General features: G+C 35.9%; 1 protein-coding gene across 2 annotated transcripts in view; it reads left to right on the forward strand.

The window, feature by feature from the left end:
• The first annotated feature begins 1,674 nt into the window (after window positions 1-1,674).
• LOC131435787 (uncharacterized) overlaps window positions 1,675-20,289 on the forward strand; it is a 48,375-nt gene continuing 29,760 nt past the window's right edge. Inside the window, exons 1-2 of one of the 2 annotated variants that reach the window (XM_058603982.1) lie at window positions 1,675-1,939; window positions 2,184-2,404. The gene's annotated coding sequence lies outside the window, so the exon portion shown is untranslated. Of the gene's footprint in view, window positions 2,405-20,289 lie in introns of both variants that reach the window. The other variant, XM_058603981.1, reaches the window with a different exon arrangement.

Raw genomic sequence — 20,289 nt, forward strand, 5'->3', positions numbered from 1 at the left:
TCTAAATGGAATTCATGCGAATTTTATTTGTTTCACATATAGTCACAGTTTATAAAGACTGTCCCAGAAAGTATGGACGCACTTTGATTTCGCTGTAAATAATTCACAAGTGTTAGATATTCAAATTTTATTCGACATACTGATAATATTAGACCACAACAACAGAATATTATTCTCAACATTTGCTACTTAGCCATTGTAGACTAGCTGGCGCACCTTCTTGCGAACGTTCCTCATTAAATTCCGTACAGACTTCTTGGCGACAAGTTTTGACACTATCTTTTTCGAACTGTTGAATGGTTTTGGCTGCCGAAACATGTTTCCTAAGATGTGCATTCGTTAATGCCCAAAATTCCTCAATTGGTCGAAGTTGAAGGCAATTTGGTGGATTCATGTCTTTTGGGACGAAAGTGACATTTTTGGTAGTATACCATTCTACCGTTGATTTCTAGTAGTGGCAAGAAGCAAGATCTTACCCGAAGACAACAGGATCCTTGTGGCTTCGAATCAAGGGTAGAAGTCGTTTCTGTTAACACTCCTTGATGTATATTTCGCTGTTCATTGAAGCAGTGGTGATGAAGGGTTACGAAATCTTACCGCAGCTACAAATTGCTTGCCAGACCATAGTTTTCTTACCAAATTTTTCGACAGTTTAAATTTCCAGCAAGAATCGTATTGTACAGCTTTCGAACCCTCGGCCTTATCGATGCTTCTTGTTTCGGACTACGTTTTATTTGTTTATGCTTCTTATAGGTTCGAAGATTCAAACGTTCTTTAGCATGAAGTACATTTGACTTCAAAGTGCCCACTTTTTAGCCACATCCCGAACTGAAACCTCCTTCTTTTGCTCGAACGCCTTCAGTATACGTTTATCCAACTGAGGGTTAGCAGGACCTTTTTTTGGTTTATACTCAAAGGTGTTATCCTCACCAAACTTCCTGATTGCATTTCGCACGACTTTTTCACTTACTCCTTCCATTTTTGTTATCTTTCTCAGTGACAGTCTGCGTTCTGTGCACCATTTGTACACAATTTTTCGACGTTGTTCTGCTAAAAGTCCACGCATTTCGAAACAAACTAATGAAAACGAATAAACAACTGCACAAGTGGTTAGAGAAGAGTGTAAACAACAGGATGCAGCCATAAACATTGACAGATACTGAACCATTGCGAAATGGCAGCGGTTTTTGGTTGCGTCCATACTTTCTGGGACAGTCTATATATTTTGCACATGATGTCAATATGACAATTTTTATCAGTGTACTTCAAACTTACAGCCGATCGATTTATTTAAAACCAGCTCATATTTAAGTAGAAATTATTGTCATACTATTGAGTAGCTGTATTTATTATGTGCTTGTTACTCATCGGCTGTTCGATCACTCTCAAACGCCTTATTAATGAAATTCAAAATCAGTAATAAATTACACGTGCCTTTCGAAATTGAAACATTGCCCTCCGGATCCACCCCACTGATCGAAAACTATTTTTTTTTAGTTCGCTCGCACACTCTCCCGCTTCTTTCGGCCGCTGCCGGCCGTGTTTTATATTCTTTTTATTCGTTTGTACCTGTGTGCTGGTAAAGTTTTATTTTCTCCATCCAAACCCATCACGCGGACTTCGCGGTACATAAGCTACTTAAATAGTTTTTAGTTGTTCGTTTGTTGTCAAGGATACTACACATCGCGGTTACCGAAGTAACGCAAAATACAAAACAGTACCGATCCGTTCGTCTGCACGTTCGCAAGGATCTGCTCGGCGCTGCTGCTACCCGTCTCGTGTGTTTTCCGTGCACCGCTTGTGTATCAAGTGTTTGAATATCCTCATTCCTATTCTTACCACTGGGCTAATCCGGAAGGGGGTGGTCGACTAGCACCCTTCAACTGAGCCCAAGTGCCTGCCGTTTGCTACCCAAACTAGCGCACGAGCGAGTGAGTGAGTGAGTGAGTGGGCAGACTTTAAACCGAGCACATGACCAATAATCATTTGATTTTGTGAATTACCAAGATTTGGTTCGGATTCTAGCTTTAAAGGATAACGAGCGCTCACCGGTGCCACACACGCCAGGACGAGCAGCTGGTGCGCTAGAAACTTGTCTACTTGCCAGCCTTGCTTATGGACTCCAGTGTTCAGCAAATTGTTCCTGTTTTGTAGTTTGTTTCAAGTGTTTTCTTTTTTGTTAGTGCGTAATAATTTATTTTTGGGTTGCATTCGAAAAAAAGGCAATCATAAGAAAGAACGAATAACAAGTTCTACAACCTTAAAAGTGGCCAAGTGTTATAAAGCGAATTAAGAATCCGTAACAGCAAGTTCATTCCGGAAAAGTTCACAACGTCTTCGGTGCTCTTCAAAGCAGAACGTTCCCTGCAAGACATAAATTCTTCCGTCACGGTGCTATGATTTCGTAAGTATTCCTGTTTTCTTCATTCACACTAGTGAGTTGGCCGAGACAACCATAAATTATTAATGAAACAAGAATTAATTCAGCTCACCGAGAACTTTGGAGGTATTGTTCAAAACGTATCAGTGCAATGGAGATCGCCGCATGATGAAGAACATTTCAAAAATTGTTTCACCATTAATTTGCATTCGACCAAACAGAACCAACTTTTATCAAGCCTCAGGATCCAACCGATCAGACTCCATTCGTTATCCAATATGGGCTATACGCTTAGACCATCACGGTTCAGTAAGCTGTGCGCCGGTAAAACACTAGCAGCTGCAACAAAAAACGTCTAGAGACCGGCTTTTCGTGATTCAGTAAATTTGCACCAGATACACACCATTAACCTAACAAGACAATTTAAAAGTCAGAATAATAAACCCTATTAGAAATCCATAAATACGAACAAACTCATGGTGTAGAGTTCTACAACCACCACAGGAAAAAGTCGTATCGTACACTCGGAGTGAGTGAATATCCATCAAAAAGCATCGAACCAAACTAATCTAGCTCGCTTTCCGGTTAGATTTTTGTCTGGCGGACTGGTTTTCACGGGGTCCATGAATATTCTATCAGATCAATACACTGTCCGTCCGACGGATGCCAAGACTGATTTTCGATTCAGTTCCGTAAAATTGTCCAAGCATCTCAATTAGGCAGTAGCAGTTATTTATACTGGCCTTGCTGAGAACAATTTCATTAAAGTTAGTACATTCAACAGTGAACAGTAATAAATCAAATGGATTTGTCTCACTTTTAGTCTTCAATTTCCTGTATTTTCCCACCACACATAAATAAACCGGACATAACTCATCAGTGAGTTCTATGAATTAAGAATGAAGACAATCTAAGTTGAGTACCATTTGAAATGCCAAGTATTGACAGGCTGAAAACTTCAACACTAGCAGTGTCACTGCCTAATGTACTCTTGAATCCACTAAAGAAATATGATTTAAGCATGTTTCACATAATTTTTGGTGTCAACGATGAACGATTTTTTATTAGAAATCTTCATGTTGAACAGTTTGGTGAACATAATCAATAGTTCCAAAAAAAACCTCATAACTATACATGTTCCCAGATGCAATTCACAATTGAAAACTTGTAAGCATGCTTTTAGAAGAAGCCCCAATTTAGATTGTCAGTTCATATGTCATCTCATTACAATATTCGAAATAATTATATTTGTACATGGATAAAAATTCGTTCCCGGTACCATAATTAAGAGAACCTGAACATCATGAAACATATCTTCACATGAGATCATGCAGACTTCGAACAAAAACCCTGTGATTTTACTTCTCATTAGATGCATATAACTGGAGCGACACAGTTCACGCAAATTTACGTGAAAGAACATTTAATATTGTGTATTTCTTATTTGTGGCTTTCTCAGTCTAATACGTAATGGCATTTTTTCAAGGGAAACTAGAATTAGTGTATATTCAGGAGGATATTTTGTACAATTTAAAATATGTATACAGAGTGTATGTGAACTCACTGTAGTCTTTTCGTCTTTGTCGGTGTCGTTTATTGCCATCGAGAGGGTGTTGAGTCAACATATATTGTGCTGGACGGTATTTGGTGAATTGATTGTACAATACATATACAAATACATCGTCTGCCTTACATATTAGACTGAGAAAGCCACAAATAAAAACTACGAACTCCACTTGCAGTCGATAAATACATAACATAACTTAAATATTGTGTCCTAAGTTCCATGACATGAAATTCATTGAAATAAAAAGAATGGTTACTGATAGTGATCGCCGCGACTTGAACCGACAATCATTAGATCGCAAATCACATCTTTTAATCGACTGGGCCACAGAAGTATACATCTGCTTGACTGGTAAAAGGTGCATTTAAATTCAGTTACAGTCGAAACCAGTAAAATTCATGCTAATCTTACATTAAGTCATTAAAACTGAAATTTCCCGTCATTTGATGAATTAGGTCTTTATGAATTGCATCGTATGAGAGATTAAGTCACCTTCTAAAATTCATTTTTTTTGCTGTGTACACACTTCGAGAAAACCCTGTGATTTTACATCTTATTAGATGCACATGAAAGGAGCGTCGAAGCTCACGCAAATTTACGTAGAAGAGCATTCAATATTGTGTCTTAAATTCCATGAATTTCACTAAAATAAAACCGAGAATCATTGCACCACAAAGTACGTCTGTTAATCGTCCGAGCCACAGAAACACACATCTGCTTGGCTGCACACTTAAAAAATTTTACATTTTATTAGATGCACATAAATGGAGCGTCGCAGTTCACGCAAATTTACGTGGAAGAACATTTAATATTGTGTCTAAAACTCCATGACATGAAATTCATTGAAATAAAAAAAAAGAATTTTGTAGCAACCCACCGCGACTTGAATCGAGAATCAATGGATCGCAAGTTCGTCTGATAATCGACTGAGCCACAGAAGCATGCATCTGCTTGGCCGGTAAAAGGTGCATTTAAATTCATTCAGTCGCACCTGCTAGTAGAACGCAAGTTACAGTCGAATCCAGTAAAATTCAAGCTCATCTAACATTAAGTCATTACAAATAAAATTTTCCGCCATTTGACAAATTAGGTCTTTATGAATTACATCGTCACCTGTAAAATTCAAATTTTTTTGGAGTGTGGTCAAAGGTCACTACAAATCAAATTTTCCGTCATTTGACAAATTAGGTTCTTTATGAATTACATACGATGTAATTAAGTCAGATAGGATTGAGTCACCTGTAAAATTCAATTTTTTTGTGTGTATGTTTGTTTGTTTTGTTTAGATTATAGAGGTTTTAACCTTAAGGTCATTCGCCTCTTCGGGCCAGAAAAACTTTCTGACCCTATGTGCGGGGTTGGGAATCGAACCCAGGTGGGCTGCGTGACAGGCATCGACTTACCCATCATGCTATACCCGTCCCCCATTTTTTGTGTGTACTTATTATTAATGGTTTTATGAACAAAATGATTTAAATCATGAAAATTGTTAGGGGATATGAGACATTCATGATTTTCGTATTCTATTAATTACACAGAAAAAATTATGAATTTTACAGGTTTTACAAACGTTGTAATTCATAAAATTTACCTTGTCAAATGACTTTAATATTCCAATACTCGGCTACCAGGTGTCGTTGTATGGATTTATATGTATCAATTGTTCATCAAGCTTCTGTGGCTCAGTCGATTACCCGGTATGATTGTGATCTAATGTTCAAATACGACGCTCCATTTATGTGCATCTAATAAGATGTAAAATCACAGGTTTTTTTTCGAACTGTGCATGGTACCGGCAATGGATTTGTATCCGTGTAGCATCCAGGATGCAACAAAGCTTCAATCCGGTTTATTGATAAAAATTAAAGGCGTATTTGAGGTTCAGAACAAATCGGCTCAAATGGCACGCTTCCCTGCTTATTTGGAGATTCACAGATAACAGATATACAGGCTCACATATGAACTGTGTGTAAAATTTGATCAATCAGCGTGGCGAATACTTGCAGATGTCACCACGATCGACACGAGATTCCACCACGATTTGGGTGCCGTTTTCACATGAGCCACAATTTTGGGTACGTTTTGAAAGATCGCGGCGAATAGTCGAGTAGGTGGCAGTAGTGTTTCCAACGTATAGCAAATTTGAAATTTACACAGGATTTTGAAAATTTTTGTTTGAGCCTGTATATCTGTTATCGGTGGTTAAATGTAATTTAAAACTCATAAATTGAAGGGCACTCAAAAAGATAACAAAATCGATTAATATTTGGCTCAACATATTAATTTATTTAGAAACGCTGGAAGCGGGCTTAGACATACTGTCAATTAATACATGATGGAAAAAAATTACGACTTATCTTCTGCTATCATTACCGGTTAAAGGAAATAATATAATTACTGGCCATTTTATCGGTGTGCTGAAATTAGAAAAATATGTTTACCATAAAGAATTTGGCAAGAATCCACTCTAAAAGAAAGTATCGCGTGTTCTAGTTGCATGTTTAAATTTTTACATATTCACTACCGAAAACTCAATTCAATAGCTCAGATTCGTTCCGAATTGGTCAGTAATCTCCACTATAAATTCTAATTATTTACAATAGTTTCATAGAAAATTGGTAAAACTTTTACTGTTTGGGAAAAAGTTCAAAGATTATGTTAGTAAAATGGAAGTGCGTTTGCCGTCATATTTCTATAGGAACCTGAAAACTGAAACCCAGTAGTTCGTAGACAGACGACTGTGAAGTTGATAAATTCTAAAGGATTGTTCAGAGCGAATAATAATTTACAGATCATAACCGTAAAAATTTTTACTGAGCACAAAAAGAGATATTTGTTTATTACTAATTAAATTGGATTCTACTGGGCACTTATACAGGGTGTTTTAGGGTTCAAACCCCCTCCGAAATTCAAAAAACTTTGCTCTTCGAATATTTAAGTCAATTATAATATGAATAATTTTCAACAAACGACTTTACAATCAAATATTTTTCATGTAATTATACATATATTTCCATTCGTGTAGAAAACTATCAACATGTTTTGAAACACCCCCTGAAATTTATTTTTTGGGTTCGCGCCTGGATTCTACCCTTGTGGTCATCCGTCTACTGGTTCAGACCCTATATACGAAGTTGGGAATCGAACTTAGTGGGCCGCAAAAACGCATCCATCCCAATTTGTGCAGTAAAACTTCGTTCAATTCAATTGAGACCGAATGTGAAACATGATCTCTCTACTGCAGTAAGCTCCACACTCTGACACACACAACGATCGCTGACGTACCGAACTGGCAGCATTCGGTTCGTCAATCGATTCTCTTCAAATCAAAGCTCAGTTTAACCACCGTCAATTATTTTTTTAAATAAACATTCGAATTGGTTCGAGATAATAGATGAAAGACAAACCAGATAGCTGAAATATCAATTACAGAATATGCATATATTGATAGTTTTCTCCTTCAGTGTTCATTTTCAATACTTTACTCCATTTATAATTCTATTCATTCGAACTTGCTCACTACCAACAGTGAAGACAATGAAACAGCTAGACTCCTTGGCACTTGAAACTGAGCAAACAAAACTTCGAATGACCAGGTACGATTATTCAATTGACGATGAATTCCGGGAGCTTCACTTGAAAATGGCATCAAATGTCAAATGAATTTGTATCGATATGCTGACGGCCAGTAATCATAAATTTTATTTTTATCTGATATTATTCGATTGAAAATGAAATTTTACCGCACTAATATCAATACAATGGTGAAAAGTACTTTAAGCTTAATCAGTTTAGTCTACTTTAGAACGAAGTTTTTTTAGATTTTCTGTATAACAGGTACATAAAGTTTAGTGACGATTTATTTTAACAGGGAACTAAACCTGTGGTTCAGAATAGAGATACCCAAAGGAACTACTTTCTCTAAAGAATGAGTAAACAAGAGTTCTTGAAAAAAGAATGATAGTGTTCAATTTTTTTTTAATTGAAATGGAAGAAATCGAGTTCTTTAAGAGAATGCACACATTACCTGCGTATATAAGTACACAAAAGCGAATATTTATTAGTAAAAATATGTCAAAAAGCATTCACTATTATTGAATTTGTTTAATACAAAATATAATTAATGATACTCATTTTATTCGGGGGAACCTACTAAATTTTAGAAGAACGATTCATCAGAACTTTTTTTTGTAAAACTATCAAGCACTGAGCGGTTCTTTAGAACGAACAGTTTTGCCCATCCCTAGTTCAGAATATGAAGGACTGTTATTATGAATCATATGTAATATGTTAGAACTCCTTCCGAAAAAAAAATTACTAGTCTTGCAATTGGTTATTGTTTCGAAGAATCCGAGCAACTGAATCTTCGATTGCCGAACGACTATACTCAAAATGGATATTATTTGCTTATTTAGTTAGCTGGGTTCTTACACAGAAGGAGGATATGTTAAATTCCGCTAAATATTAGCAGTAAAGTAAATATACCAGAATACCTGACAAAAATAGTGATTTTCGTTGTCCAGTCCTGTACGATTTAGAACGAGAGCCTTCATCCTGTGCTACATCGGACACTTGTATGTTTTTCATTCCAGCAAATTTTTTTCGCACAAAACAGTGGTTTCAAATTGTTTCCTAATCAGCAATGAAAAAAGCAGTAGAAAAACTTCTCAAATTTGATATTTGAGTGATAAATGATAAATCTAATGACAACTCTCCCACCAACCATCTTTAGTTCTTACATGCAGGTTCTACATTCTGGCAATGAACTCTGAAACAGAATTCTAGACATGATTTGTGCAACTGAATTTTAGAATCGATTTCTGAAACTAAATTCAGGAATTAATTTCTGGTTAAGGAATCAATTCTAAAATTTAGAAATCCAAAATCCAAATCGAAAATTTATATCCCGAATTTTGGTCATAAGTTTTGAGGTTGAAATCCTAAATAGGATTTTAGAATTTGAATCGCGAACAAAAAATAAAGAAATAAAATTAAAAATAAAGGAACGTCAAAAATGCCTACATACATAAAAGTATTCCTATGTCGGTAGTTCATATTGTAATGCACAGGTCCTACAAGTCAGCTGTCATGTATTCGGATACAGAATCGGCGTGAAATCTTCATTCTGCTGCAAAAGTCTATTCGAAAAGTAGCAGGTTTAATCCTTTAAAAACAACCGGCAAAATCGCAAAACAGAGACAACAATACTGTTTGCTATTGAAGAAATGAAAGACAATAATCACAAATCGTAGCTTATTGTGGCATAACAAAAAAAAATACATAAAGAAAAATTTAACAAAGTTGTAGTAGAACGACAAATTGCTCAGTCAACCGACAGTCGTGGGTATATTAAGCGTAAAGTCCTTTCCATCTTATATAACCAGAGAAAAACTACATTGCACAAATTTCACACGCACTATGTGCAGTTTGCCGACCATCAAACTTCTGATTTATTTTTATTACGACATCCTTCCTCCCTGGCTTTCGTGACCACCTATGTACTAGCAGTCATTTTGACAAGGCAGTCTCCTTCTCATCCTGAGAACTTCAACCGCGCCTGACCACACCTTTCTGAGCCGTTGGGTTGTTGCAACCGTACGGCACACGGAGCCCAGTTCCACTGAACGATTACGATAAAAGATAGAAACTCTTTCACCAGTCTACTCGTCTGTGAACGGCGTCAGTAGCAATCAAGATCCTTCAAATGGTCAAATCTAGAAAAAGAAGAGGAAGAAGAGAACCCAAAACGAAGATTATAACGAAGATAGCTGAACACACGCAACACAAGCCCCAGGTGCAGCCGCAATCAACCCGATTCAGTCAGTGCGTACTTTATGATCCACGCGACAGTGATAATGCGTCATTAGGGTAGAGTAACTCAAAATAACTACTTCCTAACAGTCCCAACAGATCCCCCTTCTAACAACATTAATGCACTCCAACCAAACCCCTACGCCGGCCTGCGCAGAAGAAATACCAGACCAATTATGGACCTTGGCACTGGGAGAATTCACAGTCGCTATTTGCTATCATTCTGTGGATCTTTTCGTGCCATCGTTTAAATTTGGCAAAATCAGCGACGCGTGCAAATGCCAGCTACCCGTCGGCAGTCATCAACAGTAACGGTGACAGCCTTTCGTCCTACGGTATCATTTGATATAGATATAATATGACAATTCGTGGCTCAACATGTAATCGTTTGAATTTGGTGGAAGCTCTCTAGTTAAATGGCGTACATATTTAAAGAAACGAGTTGGAACTCTCGTAGTTTGACGAGAAGAAATTCTCGCTTTCAGGTTATAGCTGTTCGAACGAAAATTTTAAATCATGAATATTTTACCTTTGTGTGAAATAGTGTGTCCGCAAGCAAGACACTCTGATACTATTGCATTCGATTCTCAACTTTTTGCAATGACTGTATGAGCGCCGAAGTAATAAGGTATGCACACAGTAAAATCTAATCATGACTTACATTTTCCCAATTTGTCAATATAAAGAATTAAAATCTCAACTTCACTGGACTTTTCCTTTACTCCAAGACAAATAAATAAAAAAAATGTAACCACAGCTCTATCACAATGTCTTTGTACGACCTACATGCGGCTCGCCAAAACAAAAGCATTATTTTGACAATGGAATCGAAAAAACGAAGTACGTGAAAAAATTGCACTAAAGTTTGGACATAGAAAAATCACTCGGAATCCTTCCTTCAACGGCGAGTAACGTTAAAAAATGCTACCGGGATTGGTTCAGGCTCGATCGGAAGCCAAAATTTGGCGGTTAGCGGAACGACAACTTCAAATTCCAGTGGAATACAGTGCTTAGGCTGATAAAGCGACCCATCCCATCATAGATGTGTTTAGCAATGTCAAAACGTCTAATTATTTTAATCAAAAAGTGAAGAAAAGTTGCAGGATATAGATAGTCCAAGGTAATCAAAAATCTCCTAAATGAACCAGAAACAGGAAACCCGCTCGTACACAAGAGCGAGTAAGCAGTTTTCAGACCGGGTTGGCGGTTCAATGCATAGGATGGTGGTCTGAAAAGCTAATTGTCGTATGTTCGAACCCCGACCATAGATGGCGCGACCGATTTACACAAACTTAGGTTCAAATGAAAGGTCCAGCGGTCCCATACGTAATTCCTGAATTTCATCCGGATCCGGAAATATAGGGTAAAGTGCGTTAAAAAATTTATACCATCACTGAAAAGAGCGAAAACCCGTAAAAAGTTTTCTAAATCCACCTCAAATCTTTTCCAATTGATAGTTTTTATCAGTAGACGGTCAAACAAACCGATTTCGGTTATTCTTTTAAGAATCGAAGAAAATTATTTTGAAGAATACCACAGTATTATATATGATAGTACACACTAAGAAAAATTTACATCATTGAAGATGCACATAAATGGAGCGTCGCGATTCACTTACATTCACAATTCAAAGCATGTAAAGATGAGTCATATCAGTAACTTCACAGTTAATGTAGCTGAAGCTTACATCGATACAGATGCAAAGTTTATTTTTACATGTTAGGAGAAGTAATATTGTGTCATCGCCGAAGAAATTACGGCATGCTTGAATTTACGTCAAGCGTAAATTTCATTTTTTCTAAGAGTGTATGATTGATATGAGAAAGGCATAATTACACCACTAGGTGGATTTAAACAGGTTTTTGAGACAAAATATTTCTTCCATTGCCATGTAAAATTAAATGTTGTGTCTGTTTCGATGTCAAATTCAGCTGAATCAGCTGTAAAACCAATTACATGATTTATTTTCACATGCTTTGGGTTGTAAATTTGTGTGAATTGTGACGCTCCTTTTATGTGCATCTAGCGAAACGTAAGTTTACATGATTGTTTCGTATTGTGTGATTTCACATCACGCAATCTTTCATACTTGAATAATTCACGTTAAATTTATTCATATCAAGATTTACGTTTACTTCGTACATTAAATAATTAATATTTTACAACACACTTAGAAAGAATGCAAACTTTTCATGTTGTGAATAAGAGCATGACTTTTACAATTAAAAAATCTGAAAGTTGCTTTCTCCGACACTCAAAAAAAATATGTTATGGAAACTCTTCTCGTTGAATATTTAAGTTAATTTGAAAATTAATAATTTTCAACAAACGATTTTATATCCCAAATTTTTCAAGAAAGTTTACACAGTTCGATCGAATATTGCGATTTTACAGCTTATAAGATGCACATAAATGGAGCGTCGTATTTTACACAAATTTATATTCAAGAACATGTAAAATTGTGTGATTTGAAAATTACATGAATTGAAATCGAGTGGAATAAAAAAACAAAAGATCAATAGCAACAGCGCGACTTGAGTCGAGAAACATTAGATCACAAAGCACTCCAGTTAATCGATTGAGCCACAGAAGCACATATCTGTTTGACGAATAATTGATGCATAAAAACCCATACAGTGGCACCTGGTAGCCGAGTTCAGATTACAGTCGGTGCCTGTAAAATTCTGTACGGATGGAGTATTGTATCATTTGACAACTTAAGTAGCTATGAATTGTATCGTTTGTAAAATTATATCACCTGTGAAATTCATATTGTTTTTCTGTGTATATTTCTATACGTACACACTTAAAAAACTCTGTGAATTTACATCTTATTAGATGCACATAAATGGAGCGTCGCAATTCACTCAAATTTACGCCGAAGAACATTTAATATTGTGTCTAAGACTCCATGACATGAAATTCATCGAAAAAAAAGAATACTGATAGCAAGCATCCACCGCGACTTGAACCGAGAGAATCATTGGATCGCAAGTACGTCTGTTAATCGACTGAGCCACAGGAGCATGCATCTGCTTGACTGGTCAAAGGTGCATTTAAATTTATTCAGTCGCACCAGTTAGCAGAACGCAAGTAACAGTCGAATCCAGTAAAATTCAAGCTCATCTAACATTAAGTCGTTACAAATAAAATCTTTAGTCATTTGACAAAGTAGGTCTTTATGAATTACATCGTGTGAGGGATTAAGTCAACTGTTATATTCAAATTTTTTGGAGTGTATGGAAACAGACCAATAAAATCGGAACCCAAAATAAATAAAAATTCTAAGGAAAAATCACTGAATATCGAACCGATTCTCCTATCCTTCTTCCGGTTTAAAGAATTCTTTTATAGGGGATAGTCGTAAAAAGTGTCACAGCTAAAACGCCCCTTTATTTTTTTAATCATTCAAAAATTTTCTAAACAAAAGTTTTATCACTATAATATTATCTTTTCGTAGAATCTTTCAACTAAACAAGTTTGGCTGTTGTCGTCTTCTGCAAAATATGAAGAAACTGGAAATATCATTAGGCCACTCATCGATGTGAGATTTTGTGTCGACTAAATAAACATTTAATCCGTATAAAATGTCTAATAGTCGGTTGTTATTTAGTAACTACCTTCTAGCACTGCTTATGTCTCTATTTATGGTTTGAAAATGCAATGAAATTAAGCCATATCTTTGATATATCAATTTTTTCAGAACAGTCTCTCGATGGATATTATGCCCCACTCTCGATTCAGCAGGGTTCTCCGTTTTAAAACATAATTTTATAGATTCATAATTATTCTTTAGGCAAAATGTAACATAGGGAGAATCGAAAATGTTGATTCCCAATTGCAATTAATTTATTGCACAAATAATTTCTTATGCAAATAATAGTTCCTTTTTTGCTTCTCTTCTATATCGACATTTCAAGAGGCATAATGCATCAGCGCTAAGGGGCAATTTACATCACTTCTACCCGAATCATTCAAAATTATGTTTGCAATTGCAATGAAATACCCACATTCTCGAAATAAATATAATTATACATTTATGAATATCTCAATATTGCCGCTAGATGAAGGCTCGGTCCAGCTACGATTAAAATAGGGGAGACCGGAGCTAAGCCAAAAACTTAGGAAATTTAAAAAAGCGTCCATTACAACTAGTTTTTATCCAAGCTATCTGTACCGTTGTGTTGCTTCAACCTTCAGCTGCGATTCCTAACTTGTGGTTTGGAAAAAGATGCATTAGTTTCCCTAAAATGAAACGATGACGTGGCGAGCCTAAAAAAATTCCTGTTTTAATCCACCTAGTGGTGTAATGATACCTTTCTCATATCAATCATACTGTCATATATAATACTGCGGTATTCTTCAAAATAATTTTCTTCGATTCTTAAAACAATAACCGAAATAGGTTTGTTTGACCGTCTACTGATGAAAACTATCAATTGGAGAAGATTTAAGGTCGATTTAGAATTTTTTTATGGTTTTCCACCATTTTCAGTGATCGTATAAAATTTTTAACAAACTTTACCCTATATATCCAGATCCGAAAGTCGGATCCGGATAAAATTCAGGAACTACGTATGGGACTGCAGGACCTTTGTGAAAATCGGTCGCGCCATCTATAAGAAAAGTTAGATCACATAATTTCATTTTTTTACACATTTTACCCTATAACTCCGGAACCAGAAGTCGGATCCAAATAATATTCAGGAATTTTGTATGGGACCACAATACCTTTCATTTGAGTGTATGTTTATGGAAATCGGTTCAGCCATCTCCGGGAAAAGTTAGTGCAAAAAAACGTTAAATACACACATACGCACATACACACACACATACACACAGACATTTTGAGTACTCGACGAACTGAGTCGAATGGTATAAGACACTCGGTCTTCCGGGCCTCGGTTCAAAAGTCGGTTTCAATAGTGATTGCATAACCTTTCTATATAAGAAAGGCATAAAATCATAAGCTGCAGAGCTAAACCGGACACTCTATGGGGCGAAATCGGATACTTCTTGGACCAACCCAAATTCCAATATTTAGGAACCACGGGGCTAAACCGGACTTTAAGGTGAAATGTAGCGGAATGCGAAAATCGCGTTTTTGATCAATTATTCAAAAACTAGACCGATTTTCTAAAAACCAAAAACACTTAAGTTTTCGAAATCAAATTTATCATAACTAAGTATTCTTAGAATTTTGAAATTTTGCTTTGCCGAGCCGTAATTGGTTTTTGAAATGTATAAACGGTCACTGTTCCGTCCCACGGGGATGATTTTAGAACTAAAAAGTAGTGTTTGTAGCAGAATTTCACAAAGAATCTGAAAATGCAACTCAAAATTATAAAAGTTTAGCTAAAACAACCGAAAATTAAAAAAGTTTACATAAACTTTTCTGCATTTTTTTATTGCTGGCGCGCTGCTGTTTCGTATTGAGGTGGTGTGAGAAATGCACGGTGGGCACGGTGGCATTATATCGTGAGCAAATTTATGCAGTATTGGGTTTTGTGTTGAAATAAAAACGAGTTGAATGTAATAAAATGGGTATTGTAAGAAATCGTTTATTTTCTAAGTAGCTGTCATTTATAATGCTAATAATGTCCAACTCTGTTGAATTCAATGCATTGATGTTGCTGAAGCAATAATGCTTGGCAGTGTAATATCGTAGAACAGGTATTATTTTAGATTGCAGCAATTTTTATAGCAAAGCTAAAACTTCAACATTGACAAGCTACTAAATGAAATGAATATAAGCCAAGTATTATCGTTCATTAATTTGGTATACAAACAAAGTGATAAACATTGAGGGTCAGCTTCGAGCCAGTCAGCATGGAAAACTTATTGGAATTCATTGGTTTTTCAATTATTATGAATAAAATGAATCAACGCATGATTTTGCTTTCAAAGTCGATTGAATAATAATGAACTACGAAATAACTTTATATTCAATTTCGTGCCCCAAATATGTGCTTGAGAAAAGATTCACTAAATAATTTTAACTGCATGGTATGATGAACTATTAGTTATAATTGGAATGTATTCCAATAATGTAATCTAAGAAATTATTAAACTATTGATGATTTCTGGCACCGGACGCCAGAGGCTCTTTGGTCTTCTGTTCGTTATCGTTGAAACAGACATTTCTAGACTCATCATGCCATATAATTCCGAAAGTGGCTTCCGAAAAAAAGTTAATGGTGAATACTTTTACGTAAATTCTATCTCATCGGCGGGAAGGGCCTGGTGAACGACTGGCAAAGATATCGAAAATACTTGAATATTCTCTTGTCTTCAATCGTTCTTTTGAAGGAGAATCCATGCTTGCTACTAAACTCAGGCATATACATGGTTAGCAAGTTAGTCAATACATATACATATAACCTCATGTTAATCATTCATAATTACTCATGATTTATAGCCCTAGTGTAAGAGTAATCACTAACAATAATGATTGAATTAGCATATATTCAATGTGTGAAGAATTCAAAAATCCATTATGTCCAGTCTTTTTTACAAGCCAATATAACGAGAGGTAAGCCCACTGTGCTCAATCATTGAAAAAAGTTCTTGTTTCTATGTGTCCGTTTTTCTTGGTACGCTTTGTGCGACGGTTCGTTCAACTGAAGCGGATAAAATTTTGCGCGCATTTTATGACGCTACATTTCACCTTAAAGTTTCACACAGAAATGAAGGTCGAATACAGTAGGGCGCCAAAACTTTCAACCATGTGTGAGACATAATCCTCTTCACTAAGGATTTAGGTATTGTCTCGAAACTTCACACCCAGCAGTATTGAATTGTTTGTGTTAAAACTGACTTTGGAGTCTTTATTGAAGCCTTTTTGATTGATTCGCTACATACAATGAACGTTTTAATAAGCTCGAAAATTATGTGTCCAAATAAGTCCCACTTTTTTGTCCGGATTAGCACAGACAATGAATTTTTGAGACATAATAACAATTTTATTTTACACGTAGTCGAAAGCAATTTACTAACACTGGTTTCAGCACGGAATGAACATATGAAAAAACAAACCAGACCAGACTTTGCAACACACAAAAATCAAATATACTCAAAATATTTAAAAATTTCTTATGAAAAATCAAATAGAAATTTTAGTAAAATAACGAATACGATTGACGCCAAACTAAGTTGACTCAACGTCATTCAGCTGATTGACGTCTGTCTGTCACATGAAAGCGCGTTTACAAATTCAATTCATAGAACACAATAATAGCTGTTTTAGAAGATATGTATGCCTGTCCGGTCTAGCCCCGTTGTCCCCTATGCAAATAATTGAAGTAAACTAGAGTAATTACAGATTTGAGCAACAAACATAAAATCAAGCATTCCATTTTTTTATTGAGTCCTCCAAAAGTTTAGGCTAATAAGTAGAAGGTCAATTCTATTCAGTAGCGAAATTTGCTACGCCCAAAAGACATAATAAAAACCGTTTCTCACGACTGCTGTTACTCAACATAACAACACTATTCATCACTATAAAATCACAACAAACTACACACTTTGCCACACTATACTTATCGTCAAACAATGGCAGCAAAGGTGGCTCAAACATTTCTTTTCCTAATCTCGTTGGAAAATGAAAACGTCCCCCCCTTCATGATTCTACCTTAGCCCAGCGAAGAAAAAAAACGATCTTAGAGGGCCATGTGCAAATGATGATCCTAACATCAACCATTGGCGGGGTGCCACACCGATACTGATGGACAGTCGCACTGCACATTGTGAACCAAACAATAGCAACACACCAACAAGTCAATGCAATATAATTGAAAGGTGTGAAATCGTATTGTCTCGAAGCGCTCTTCGGAGGCTGTGCCTTATTAGACTACGGCGAACTTTTCGCAAACAAATAATTTCCAGAGCAAACATGCTGCTCTCATGCAAACGAAAGAAGAAGAAAAATCAAATCGAAAACACAAATTATGAAATTTATGCACCAGTCCCAGTGAAAGAAAGCGAAACTGCAAGCGGATAACGAACAAATGTACCACCAATTACTCTCTTAGCACACTTCGACATGTGAATATTGGCAGCAGTAGCGTCTTTTAGTATACACACATATGCAGATCTCCGCCCCAGAAATCTCATCAAAGCAATTTTCAAATCATATCATATACGAAGCGTTTAATTAAAGTCCGCGCCACTTTTGAAATCGATCGAAGAAGCTAGTTGCAACAATGCATGCGCCATCAAGCAGCGACGAACCCAGCGTGGTTGGTGGTTTGGTGGCAGGGAGTAGATGATGAAGATTACATTTGAATGTTTGCTCGGTTTAACTTTAGTTATACAATATCGATCAAACTAATACGCTACCCTGCCGCACCCTGACCTGTGCAGCTCCGATTCACTTTTCAAAACCTAGTTTAACCATTTCATGCTTACCCAAAGTGCGCCGTTTTTTTTTCTCCGCCGCTTCCACTTATTTCGCTGTTGCTCCGTACACGGAGATCCCCAGATGCGAAAGACGATTTCGCCATTTCAATTTTGGGAAAAAAGCATAATTTGAAACTAAACGGTATCGAATCGAATGATTAAAATAAATGATTAACGTTTTGCACAAAAAAAAACAGGATTCTCGTTTTAAGTTATACTTTTCGTACGATATTTTTATCTATTTTTGCTTTTGCCAAATACGATAATTTCTCAAAATGCTATCCACTCTGTAGCTTACGTAGCGTCGTGAGCCACCTATTATAATATTTGATATTGTGAACTTAATTTTTCTATTTCAAAAGAGGAAGAAATTTAGTAAGAGTTGCTTCCATTTTAACAAAATTGAATGGTACATCTCCACTACCAACAACTAGACCATTTAAGGCTAATGGTTGATTAAAAACGTCTACCATTGGCTATCGTGTGTCGTTTTCTATCAGGACAACATCCGGTCACACTCGTCTATAGTGACGAATAACACGGCTGCTTGGATGGGAAAGGCACAAAACTAAGCTTAAAATTGATAATTTTCATTGAAAGAATGAAATATTTTCATTGAAAGAATACAAACCAACAGTCTCATTTTAGTTTTCTTTAATTGTCTCATTAAATGCATTCAAAACTAACGAATAGAGGGGATGCGTCTTCGTCTCTCAATTCTACAAAAGAGAGTATCAGAGCCAACAACACGCGTTTCCTTACGGCAAGACGAAACCAGAATATAATTTGCATGGAAATTTAGTTGAATTTCAATTCTCACTTTTTTTTAATATATTGAAAATCTGTGAAGTCTGACTATGAAGAGAGTCTGAAATATGATATATCAAAGTTAGTACACTCTAAAACCTCTTTGAAAACCAAAACTAAATGCCCTCGGCATTCTAGAACTTAAGCAGTACCAAAAAATTTATATTGTTGAATAAAATTAACAAAACTTCTACGAATACTAGCACCAACAGGTAAAAGTCATTGTGAATCGTTTCCTGTAGTTATCGATTCTCGAAGCTTTGGTTGAATATCGATACTGCACAGTATACGATTTTCACTGAAAACCAGAAATGACTGAAAACCAGAAAACTTCTATTCCGCTTTTGCCGATTACTGGTCATGGATTTCTTTCTCGAAATTCTCTTCGTGGATCTCGTTCTAAAGACTATTCCACATTTTCGATCTTAGCACGGTTTTAAGCAAACATAGTCGTTTGAATATATTCTGCTATGATCCAGGTATATAAGAAAAATGGCGGCATCTTCGAATTCAACACGATTATATGCACCTAAACCTCAATTCATGAACTAAACGGGGATTCGTAAATCGAGTTATTTGCTAGAAAAAGTTACGTTATTTGGAATTCAACTCGTAAAAAAAGATTGTGCAGTGAAAGTTTTAAAACCTAATTATATGGATATTTTCGGAATGTTAGAAGAGCAGAGGTCGAAAAGCAAACACAGAAAGAAGAGATGAAACTTACACGACATGTAAATCAATAGTACTATTAAACAAACATCAGTTGAAACGAAAATCTGATTTAAAACCATGATTGATGTAAAATTACATTGAAATGCATTTACTTTTTCTTTGAACAAGGCTGTATATTTACAAATCGCTTAGTTTTGTAATGTAACTTTCCATTCAATTATCTGCTCCAAATATGTGCATGAAAATAAATGTAAATTCACAAAATATTTTTATCTGTGAATATTTGGGGTCGTTCTGAAATCTAATATGGCGGCTTTCAGTTCATTAATATTTCTTGAAACAATGACAATATGAGGATTTGAAAAATAGCTGCTAGAAATTGATGTTCGAGGTCGTTTACAAATCGAAGATGGCGCCTTCCGGTTTATTGGTATTTTCGGAACGGATTTGATGAGTAGATGCTGGAAAATGATATTTGGTTTCGCTTCGAAATTCAATATGGCGACTTCCGGTTTATTGATATTCCTTGAAACCTCTTAGAATATAAGTAAGCGCTTTCGAGAAATATAGATAGACCAGAAGTCACCATATTGAATTCCAAACCGAGCTCAAACATTGTTTCTGATATCTAATCATCAGATCCTCTTCGAAAATA

Source organism: Malaya genurostris, chromosome 3 (assembly GCF_030247185.1).
Source record: "Malaya genurostris strain Urasoe2022 chromosome 3, Malgen_1.1, whole genome shotgun sequence".
Taxonomy (NCBI): domain Eukaryota; kingdom Metazoa; phylum Arthropoda; class Insecta; order Diptera; family Culicidae; genus Malaya; species Malaya genurostris.